Source organism: Macrotis lagotis, chromosome 4, assembly GCF_037893015.1.
Source record: "Macrotis lagotis isolate mMagLag1 chromosome 4, bilby.v1.9.chrom.fasta, whole genome shotgun sequence".
Taxonomy (NCBI): Eukaryota; Metazoa; Chordata; class Mammalia; order Peramelemorphia; family Peramelidae; genus Macrotis; species Macrotis lagotis.
The window spans coordinates 82,763,261-82,774,097 of record NC_133661.1 but is presented as its reverse complement, the minus strand read 5'-3'; the positions used below and the strand labels follow the sequence as shown (position 1 = coordinate 82,774,097).

The 10,837-nt window shown below is 37.2% G+C and overlaps 1 pseudogene; it reads left to right on the top strand.

The window, feature by feature from the left end:
- Positions 1-7,785: 7,785 nt before the first annotated feature.
- LOC141519928 (CD9 antigen pseudogene) lies at positions 7,786-8,773 on the top strand (annotated as a pseudogene).
- The last annotated feature ends 2,064 nt before the right edge of the window (positions 8,774-10,837 follow it).

Here is a 10,837-nt window from a genome sequence, read left to right as displayed (position 1 = left end):
TGCTTGCTGCTTTTTTTTTTTTTTTTTTTTTTTTTTAGGTTTTTGCAAGGCAAACAGGTTAAGTGGCTTGCCCAAGGCCACACAGCTAGGTAATTACTAAGTGTCTGAGACCGGATTTGAACTCAGGTACTCCTGACTCCAGGGCCAGTGCTTTATATACTACGCCACCTAGCCGCCCCCTTGCTGCTTCTTTAGAAGGAGCAAAGGTTTTAATCTGTACACTTTGTAGGCTTCCATAATAAATCTTGAGCAGGTTTAAATCCCAGGGCTGTGTATGAATTCTTTCACCATTTGAGACCCCTCAGTCTTAAATTGGGACACAAACCCTTGGCAACATGTGGATGAACAATAAAATAGACAATTTTGATGATATAAAATTTAAAATTAAAAAGGTTTTGCATAAATAAGTCTAATGTAATAAAAATAAAAAAGGAAAATAAGTGGTTAGGGGAGTGGGTTGAAAGTATTTGCAGCAAACTTTTCTGACAACTAAGATATATAAGGAACAATTTCAAATTTTAACAATAAGAGCCTTTCCCTAGGAGCTAAATGATCAAATATCGTAAACAGGCAGTTTCCAAAAGAAGTCATCAAGGTTATCAACAACTATATGAAAAAATTTTCCAAGTCATCAGTAAAGGAATACAAATTAAAGCAACTTTAAGGTTCCATTTCAAATAGGCATAGGACAAAAAAAAATGATGAATATTGGAGGGGCTGAGGAAACAGCCCTTTGTACTGTACCATTGGTAGAGCTATGAATTGATCCAGCCATTCTGGAAAGCAATTTGGAACTTTTCCCCCCAAATTAATTAACTGTGCATACCCTTTGATCTACCACTATTAGGTTTATACTTCCAAAGATTTCAAAGAAAGGAGAAGATGATTTATGTGCATAAAAATATTTAAGGCAGTTCTTTTCAAGGTAGCCAAGAATTGGAACTTAAAGAGGGGTCATCCTGTTGGGAATGGCTGAACTTTTAGTATATGAATACAACAAAATATTATGCTTTAAAACATTATGAAATTGCTAATTTCAGAGGAAAGTGGGAAGACTTCTACAACTCGTGCAGAATAAAGTGAGTGAAACTTAAGGAAAAATGTATGCAATGACATAAGACAAAAAGCATTTATTAAGCTCTTACTATATGCAAGCCACTACTGAATGATTTACAAATATCTCACTTGAACAAAGAAAAAAATAATAGTAAAAGACTTTAGGACTTTGATCAATATAATCCAAGAGTCTAAAAAAATGAAGGTGAAACATGGCACTTATCTCCTGACAGACAGGTAGGAAATTAAAAATTCAGAAAGATGTATATTTTTGGACATGAGCAATGTGGGAGTGTGTTTTGCTATGGATTAAAGGCTTTATTTTTGTTTTTGTTTTGATTTGCTCAATGATGAGGGGAGTAGAATGGACAGATTAATTTTGAAAAAATATTCATGAGCTGGCCAGGTGGCACAGTAGATACAATCCTGGAGTCAGGAGGACTTGAATTCAAATACAACCTCAGACAATGAATAATTGCCTAGATTGTATGACTTTAGACAAGTCACTTAACACCATTGCCATAAATAAAGAAAGATATTCATGCTCAATGTGTGATAATAAACTATGGTGGCTTGCTCTTTTCAGTAATACAATGATGAAGGATAATTCTAAAGGACTTGTGATGGAAAATACCATCCACATCCAGAGAAGGAACTTTGGCATCTGAATGCAGACCAAAGCATACTATTTTCAATTTTTAAGATTTGTTTTGTATTTTTACCTCTCATAATTTTTTCTTTTTGTTCTGATTCTTCTTTCACAATATGATTAATATGGACATATGTTTTACATAGTTATACATGTATAACCTATATTAGATTACTTGCTGTTAAGGGAAGGGCGAGAAATATGTAACTCAAAACCTTATAAAAGATGACTGCTAAAAACTATCTTTGTATGTAGTTGAAAAAATTAATTTTAATTAAAAAAGATCATGCTGGACTTCCGGCCAAGATGGCGGAGAGAAGACAGGCACAGTTCTAAAGTCTCCTGATCTCTTCCCCATCTATCACATGAAACAAACCTCTTAAAAGAAATCCGACTCAAAAAAACCCAGAAAGAAAAGCCAAGAGAAAGAACATCTACCTTGGGATTTGTCTCCAGCAGGAGCTGTGGCTGAATTCGGGTGGATGAGTGTGGGACCGGGGGAGGATCAGCCCCGTTCAACCAGACTAGCAGCTGAATTGGAACCAGGAGTCTGAGGGCCCGAGAGCCGGACCTGCTGGATCGGAGGTGGGGCTGGACCGCAGGGGCGTGAGTCTGCAGGGGAGCAGAGGCACTGGTGTTGGAGCTGTCCCCCTGGAGATCCCAGACAGGGTTGGGGGGAGAATTCTGGAGCAGAGTGGCTGTGGATACCATCCCTGGGCTCCTCTGGTCTGAGTCTCATTACAACTTAGACTTCTCCCCTAACAAACAAATGCAAACTACTTCTGCCTCAGGCCCAGGTGTGTGAGCAGAAGAACAAGCCCAGCTGAGGAATGACCTCAGGCCAGGGTAAAGCCCACCATTGATTGAAGGCAAAAGAATTCAATACCTCCAACTCCTCCCTTCAAGGAAAAGAAGGCCTCAAACAAGGTCACAGACACTCCAGAGAAAGCAACCAGCACCTTCTACTGGCCAGCCAGAGAAACCACACTCAGTGACTAAAGCCTTTAGCGATCCCAAGCTCCTGTGAACCAGCCCCTCCAAAACTCAGGTCTCAGCAAAATGAAGAAGGGTCAGTGGAAAGGTGGATCCATAGAAAAATTCTTGGAAGGGAAAGACACTAACTCAGAGAGACCTGGAACCTCTGAGGAGAATACAATCTGGTCTTCAGCACAGAAAGACTTCCTTGAAGAAATAAGGAAGGAGTTTAAAAATCAACTAGAAAATTTTGGGGAGACAATTAATACCTTGCAACAAGAAAACAAATCTCTCAGATCTTCAAATGGGCAAATGCAAAAAGAAATTAATTCTCTCAAAACCTCAATTGGTCAAATGGAAAGCTCTTTCAAAAGTAGAATTTACCAATTAGAAAAGGAGTTTCAAAAGGTTAATGAAGAAAACTCCTCCCCCAAAAAAAGAATGGGGTCTACAGAAACTAATGACTCCATGAGACAGCAAGAGTCAGTTAAACAAAATCAAAAAACAGAAAAAAATAGAAGCAAATGTAAAATACCTCATCAACAAAACCACTGACCTTAAGAATAGATCGAGGAGGGGCAACCTGAAAATTATAGGACTTCCTGAAAACATTGAAGAGAAAAAAAGCCTGGACTTAATATTACAGGATCTAGTGATAGAAAACTGCTCTGATATCATGAATCGGAGGGCAAAGTAGTTATTTAGTTATTGAAAGAGTACATCGATCCCCACCAGAAAAAGATCCTAAAATGAAAACACCAAGGAATGTTGTGGCCAAACTGCAGAACTATCAGATAAATGAGAAAATCCTGCAAGCAGCCAGAAAGAAACAATTTAAATATCAAGGAGCCACAGTAAGGATCATGCAGGACCTGGCTGCATCAACTTTAAGGGATCGAAGGGCCTGGAACGAGATATTTTGAAGAGCATGGGAGCTTGGAATGCAGCCAAGAATCTACTTTCCTGCAAAGCTGAGCCTTCTCTTCCAGGGAAAAAGATGGACATTTAATGAAATGGAAGAATTCCAAAAATTTATGATGAAAAGATCAGAGTTAAACAGAAAATTTGGGCATCAAACAGGAGGTTCAAGAGACACATGAAAAGGTAAAAAAAAGGAGGGGGCGGTAAAAGAAAAAAAAATTGCAATCCAGTAATTTGGAACTGGCTATGTCCCAGCATGGGGGTAAAAAAGAAAAAAAGATTCTCATAAACTTTGAGAAATGTAACTCTAACAGAGAGAATACACCTAGCCAGAAATGATACACATTTATGACCCATCCATGAGACTACTATCTAATGGGATGTAACTGGCTTTAACCCCACTTGGGAGAAAGACTAATAATTCTCAGGAATTTTGACTCTATTCGATAGAATATACAGAACTAAAAGGGACAGACACTTAGAATTTTCTATGACTTAGATAGAATGATCTTAAAAAACCCACTACTGCCCTAAAAAAGGGGACAGGAAAGAGACGGGAGGAGGGAGGGGATTGAATGGGGTAAATCTCATTACTCTAAGGGGTACAAAAACCCTATGGTAATAGTGGGGAAGGAGGGAGCAGAGGAGAAACACCTGAATCTTCTCATCAGACTTGGCTTAAAGTCAACCTACACATACTCAGTTAACTTATAAAACATCTATTAAAAGGGGAAAAGGGGAGGGGGGAATGGAGAAAGGGAAGGGGAGTGGGGGAAATAAGGGGAAATAACAAAAGGAAGGGAAGGGAAAAGGGAAAAAGGGAAAGGGGAAAGAAAGGGGAGGGCGTGATATGGGAGGGCAAACACACTGAAGGGGGGGTGGTTTTCAGAAACAAAAGACTGGGGAATATGGATAAAAGAGGGGGAAAGGGGGAAAAATACAAACAGAGGGAAGATAGCATGGAGGGCAATAAAGAATTAGTAATCATAACTTTGAATGTGAATGGGATGAACTCTCCCTTAAAACGTAAGCAAATAGAGTGGATTAAAAACCAGAATCCTATAATATGCTGCTTACAAGAAACTCATTTGAAGCAGAGAGATACATATAGAGTAAAGGTAAAAGGCTGGAGCAAAATATATTTTGCTTCAGCTGAAGTAAAAAAAGCAGGGGTAGCAATCCTTATCTCAGACAAAGCAGCAGCAAAAATAGATAACATTAAAAGAGATAAGGAAGGAAACTTTATCCTCCTAAAAGGTACCATAGACAATAAAGTCATTTCAATACTGAATATATATGCACCCAGTGGGACAGCACCCAAATTCTTAGAGGAGAAGCTGAAAGAATTACAGGAAGACATAGACAGCAAAACTCTACTAGTGGGAGACCACAGCCTCCCGCTATCAGATCTAGATAAATCGAATCATAAAACAAACAAGAAAGAAATTAGGGAGGTAAATAGATTGTTAGAAAAATTAGATATGGTAGACTTATGGAGGAAACTGAATGGAGATAGAAAGGAATATACCATTTTCCCTTCAGTACATGGAACTTATACAAAAATTGACCATGTACTAGGACATAAAAACCTACTTATCAACTGCAGAAAGGCATAAATAGTGAATATATCTTTCTCAGATCACAATGCAATAAAAGTCATATGCAATACTGGGCCAAGGAGATATAGACCCAGAACAAATTGGAAACTGAATAACCTCATTTTAAAAAATGAGTGGACCAAAAAACAAATTATAGAAAGAATTAACCATTTTATCCTAGATAATGATAATAATGAAACAACATACCAAAACCTATGGGATTCATTCAAAGCAACTCTCAGGGGATATATTATAGCTCTAAATGCTTATATGAATAAATTGGAGAAAGAGGAAATCAATGAACTAAGCATGCAACTAAAAAAATAGAGAAAGAACAAATCAAAAATCCCCAATTAAGTACCAAATTAGAAATTCTAAAAATTAAAGGAGAAATTAATAAAATTGAAAGCAAAAAAACTATTGAATTAATAAATAAAACCAAAACTTGGTATTGTGAAAAAACCAATAAAATTGATAAACCTCTGGTCAATTTGATAAAAAAAAAAAGAAAGAAGAAAACCAAATTGCTAGTATCATAAATGAAAAAGGTGAACTCACCACCAACGAGGAGGAAATTAAAGTAATAATTCGAAATTATTTTGCCCAACTCTATGCCAATAAATTTGATAATCTGAGTGAAATGGATGAATATTTACAAAAATATAAGTTGCCCAGGTTAAATGAAGAAGAGATTAAATACCTAAACAACCCTATCTCAGAAAAAAGAAATTCAATAAGCCATTACTGAACTCCCTAAAAAAAAATTTCCAGGGCTTGATGGATTCACAAGTGAATTCTACCAAACATTTAAGGAACAATTTGTTCCAATCTTTTATAAACTCTTTGGAAAAATAGGGAAAGATGGAACTCTGCCTAACTCTTTCTATGAAACCAATATGGTATTGTTAGCTAAACCAGGAAGAGTTAAAACAGAGAAAGAAAATTATAGACCTATCTCCCTGATGAATATAGATGCAAAAATCCTAAATAAAATCTTAGCAAAATGATTACAACAAGTCATCACTAGGATAATACATTATGATCAAGTAGGATTTATTCCAGGAATGCAGGGTTGGTTCAATATTAGGAAAACTGTTAGTATACTCAATTATATCAACAACAAACCTATCAGAAATCATATGATCATATCAATAGATGCTGAAAAAGCTTTTGACAAAATACAGCATCCATTCCTATTAAAAACACTGGAGAGTGTAGGAATAAATGGACTGTTCCTTAAAATAATTAGCAGTATCTATCTGAAACCATCAACAAGCATTATATTCAATGGGGAGAGGCTAGAGGCATTCCCAATAAGATTAGGGGTGAAACTAGGGTGCCCATTATCACCACTACTATTCAATATTGTATTAGAAATGTTAACATCAGCAATTAGAGAAGAAAAAGAAATTAAAGGAATTAGAATTGGGAAGGAAGAGACAAAACTCTCACTCTTTGCAGATGACATGATGGTCTACCTAGAAAATCCCAAGAAATCATCTAAAAAACTACTGGAAACAATTAGCAATTTTAGCAAAGTTGCAGGTTATAAAATAAACCCTCATAAATCCTCAACTTTCCTATATATGTCTAGCAAGATACAGCAGGAAGAGCTAGAAAGAGGAAATCCCATTCAAAGTAACCTCAGACAATATAAAATATTTGGGAGTCTATTTGCCAAGACAGACTGAGAATCTTTTTGAAAACAATTATAAAACACTTCTCACACAAATTAAATTAGATTTAAATAACTGGGTAAATATCAACTGCTCATGGATAGGGAGAGCTAATATAATAAAAATGACAATTCTACCAAAACTAAACTATCTGTTTAGTGCCCTACCAATCAAAATTCCAAAAAATTACTTTAACAAGTTAGAAAAAATTGTAAGTAAATTCATATGGAGAAATAAAAAGTCAAGAATTGCCAGGAGCTTAATGAAAAAAAGTGCAAAAGAAGGTGGCTTAGCCCTACCTGATCTAAAATTATATTATAAAGCATCAGTCATCCAAACTGTTTCATATTGGCTAAGAAATAGAGTGGTGGACCAGTGGAATAGACTAGGTGTAAAAGCAGGAGATGATTATAGTAATCTGCTGTTTGACAAACCCAAAGATTCTGGCCATTGGGATAAAAACTCCCTCTTTGATAAAAATTGCTGGGAAAATTGGAAGTTAGTATGGAAGAAACTTAGATTAGACCAACACCTCACATCCTTTACCAAGATAAGATCCAAATGGTTACAGGACTTAGACATAAAAAACAATACTATATGCAAATTAGAAGATCAAGGACTAGTCTACCTGTCAGATCTATGGAAAGGGAAACAGTTTATGACTAAGGAAGAGTTGGAGAACATCACCAAAAACCAATTAGATGATTTCAATTACATTAAATTAAAAAGCTTTTGCACAGATAAAACCAATGTAACCAAGATCAAAAGAAATGTAGTGACGGAACCCAGGGAAGCACCTTAAGGAGTGGCACTTTTTAAAAGTGCAGCCCTAAGGCCACCCAGTGCCCGAACCTGCTGAAGTAGAGTTACTTGTTGGGTCTGATCTGGTCCTTGTGCAGCCCAACTGTCCTCCCTGAGAACACCAGCCCAGCCCAGCCCAGCCCAGTCTCCACCATGCTGGTCAAAGGAGGAACCAAGTGCATTAAATATCTGCTGTTTGGGTTCAACTTCATCTTCTGGCTCGCAGGAATTGCGGTCCTTACCATTGGCCTATGGCTTAGATTTGACTCCCAGACGAAGAGTATCTTTGAGCAGGAAGACAACAATTCCAGTTTCTACACAGGCGTTTATATCTTGATTGGGGCTGGTGCCCTCATGATGCTGGTGGGTTTCCTGGGCTGTTGTGGGGCCATACAGGAGTCACAATGCATGTTGGGCTTGTTCTTTGCCTTCCTCTTGGTGATATTTGCCATTGAAATAGCTGCAGCCATCTGGGGTTATTCCCACAAAGAAGAGGTGATCTGTGAGATCCAGGATTTTTATAAGGAAACATATGAAAAGATAAAGAGTAAAGAAGGCCCCACCAAGGAAACCCTCAAAGCCATCCATCATGTGTTAAATTGCTGTGGTATGGCTGGACCTTTAGATCAGCTGATCACAGACACCTGTCCCAACAAGAACTTTATCAAGGGGATAACTATGAAGTCTTGCCCAGCAGCTATTGAGGAAGTCTTCAACAATAAATTCCACATCATTGGAGCTGTTGGCATAGGGATTGCTGTTGTGATGATTTTTGGTATGATTTTCAGTACGATTCTATGCTGTGCTATCTGGAGGAACCGAGAAATGGTCTAGAGTCTTTGCTTTCATTCCCTGAGCAGGAAAGTCTGCCCTCTAGAATTGTTCTGTTTGTATCTTTTGTTTTATTTTTGTTGTGTTTACCACTAACTTTAGTATTCATTCTGCATTTTTAAATGGACAAAGTTGTTCTATATTTGTTATCTTTTTAATGCCTTATTTGATACCAGTGTTTGTAGTTGAGGGTTTTTTAGTTTTTGCTTTGCTCCTGCAATGAAAGGTACTATATTTGCTAGACTCTAGTTAAAGATATTGTACAGAAAAAAAAAAGATATTGTACAGAATAAAGGACCATATTGGCCTTTAAATAGATTAAAATAAAATTCTTATCTCAGATTTAATCAGGATGTAACTTATGTTGAAGACAATTTCATACATAATAAAGATTATGACAATAAAAAAAGAAATGTAGTAAATTGGGAAACGATCTTTACAACTAATGATTCTGACAAAGGACTCATTTCTAAAATATACAGAGAACTGAGTCATATTTTTAAAACAAAAAGCCATTCCCCAATTGACAAATGGTCAAAGGATATGCAAAGGCAATTTACAGATGAGGAGATCAAAGTAATCCATAGCCATATGAAAAAAATGCTCTAAATCATTAATTATTAGAGAAATGCAAATTAAAGCTTCCCTGAGGTACCACCTCACACCTCTCAGATTGGCCAGTATGACCAGGAAGGATGTGGGATATCTGGGACACTATTACACTGTTGGTGGAGCTGTGAACTCATTCAACCCTTCTGGAGAGATATTTGGAACTATGCCCAAAGGGCAACAAAAATGTACATACCCTTTGACCCAGCAATACCACTACTGGGTCTATACCCTGAAGAGATGAGGAAAAAGTGTAAAAACATTACTTGTACAAAAATATTTATAGCAGCCCTGTTTGTGGTGGCAAAGAATTGGAAATCCAGTAAATGTCCTTCAATTGGGGAATGGCTGAGCAAACTGTGGTATATGTATGTCATGGAACACTATTGTTCTATTAGAAACCAGGAGGGATGGGATTTCAGGAAAACCTGGAGGGATTTGCATGAACTGATGCTGAGTGAGATGAGCAGAACCAGAAAAACATTGTACACCCTAACAGCAACATGGGGGCGATGATCAATCTTGATGAACTCCCTCATTCCATCAGTGCAACAATCAGGGACAATTTAGGGCTGTCTGCAAAGGAGATACCATCTGTATCCAGATAAGGAGCTGTGGAGTTTGAACAAAGTACAAGGACTATTCCCTTTAATTTAGAAAAAAAATAGATAGCTTATTGTCTGATCTTGTCACCTCTTAGACTTCTCTTCTCTTTAAGGATATGATTTCTCTTACATCACACCCAATTTGGATCAAGGTACAACATGGAAACAAAGTAAAGACTGACAGAGTGCATTCTGTGGGGGGGGGGAGGGGGGAGGGAAGCAAGATTGGGGGAAAAATGTAAAACTCAAATAATATCTTTAATAAAAAATAAATTAAAAAAAGATCATGCTATCATATGCTGCATTTAAATTAAATATGAATTATCACTGTTGAGGAATGTTGCCCTGTATTAAAACTGAGACACTGAACCACACTGCCCAATAGGGATGATAAAAATATACTACTTCATCTTACTAATAAAAAAGATTATTTAATGTATTTAGTGAAATAGAACTGCTATTGATAATTCTGTGCTATTGATAATTCTGACATTTGTAAGTGAATTAGGCGTATATAGTGAAAAAAGTAATGTATTAAATGCGTAGTTTTTTTAAATGAATATCCTTTATTTTTTTTAGTGATTTTATATACATATGCTGTATAATCAATTTTTTAGAGGAAGAGACAAAGAGGTAGCTTTAACTCTGCCACCCTCTTAGGGCTGTGGAACAGAAGTCCACCCCAAGGATCGGCTAAGCTATAGACCTGAGTGAGATTATTGAAGCCCTTTTCTAGCACCATTCATCACTGCAGAGCCATTGTTGAAGAATCATGGCACAGGAGACCACCTAAGGTTGTTAAAAGGCACCAGAAATGGCAGAAAGTAGAATGAGGGCCAAGACTGAGCCCCAAGGTCCATAGAAGCCCAAGGACAGTCACAGTTGGTTGTAAGTATGGAACAAAAAGCTAGGGTCCCTTGAAGAACTGAGAAGCAATTAAGGAAAACTTTCAGCAATCAGAACAGAGTTAGAATTCCTCTAAGCTTATGAGTCCAAAGGACAGACACCTGTCCTGGACAGGGCAAGTCCTCTTCCTGGCTGACCTTGCTCTGACCAAAATGATGGGCAATGATTGGGTCAGGATTACAACAGACAGTAATGGGATGAATTATGAAT